Source organism: Ursus maritimus, unplaced genomic scaffold, assembly GCF_017311325.1.
Source record: "Ursus maritimus isolate PB19 unplaced genomic scaffold, ASM1731132v1 scaffold_2, whole genome shotgun sequence".
Classification (NCBI taxonomy): Eukaryota; Metazoa; Chordata; class Mammalia; order Carnivora; family Ursidae; genus Ursus; species Ursus maritimus.
In genome coordinates, this window is record NW_024424452.1 from 44,532,799 (window position 1) to 44,533,349 (window position 551).

The following is a 551-nucleotide window of genomic DNA, read 5'->3' on the forward strand; positions in this document are numbered from 1 at the left end:
ATTATGGATATAAGACGTGTGGAATAAATGTATTATAAATATCATTTCCCACTAATTGGCTTGATTGTTTGCCTCTCATAATAACTGTTTTTTTTTATTAAAATAACTTTTTAATTTTGCTGTAATATACTCAAGCCTTCATTTTCTCACCTGGAAAATAAGAATTGTGGTAGTATCTCACAGGGTTGTTAAGAGGAATAAATAAAAGAATGCATGTACTCCTGCCACTTAGCAAAACTCAGTAAATATTATTATTATCCCTAGTGCCACCCTTTTTTCCTCCTTCTAATCTTCTATTTCCTTCCATTTCCCATGTTCTGAGTGTCTGAGAGGTCATATAATGTAGCAGAAAAGACTGACCATATGGCCTTGATCAATTCTTAGCCTCTCTGAGCCAATGTTTCCTTATTGTAAAATGGGGGGCTTCATCACCTTTGGGATTCAATTCATTTTTTCCATCCTTTATTGACCACCTACAATTAACAAGTAAGGTAAACACTGGAAAAAATTATAGACGGTTCATTTTCACTTGTGATTTTATGACCCCTCCT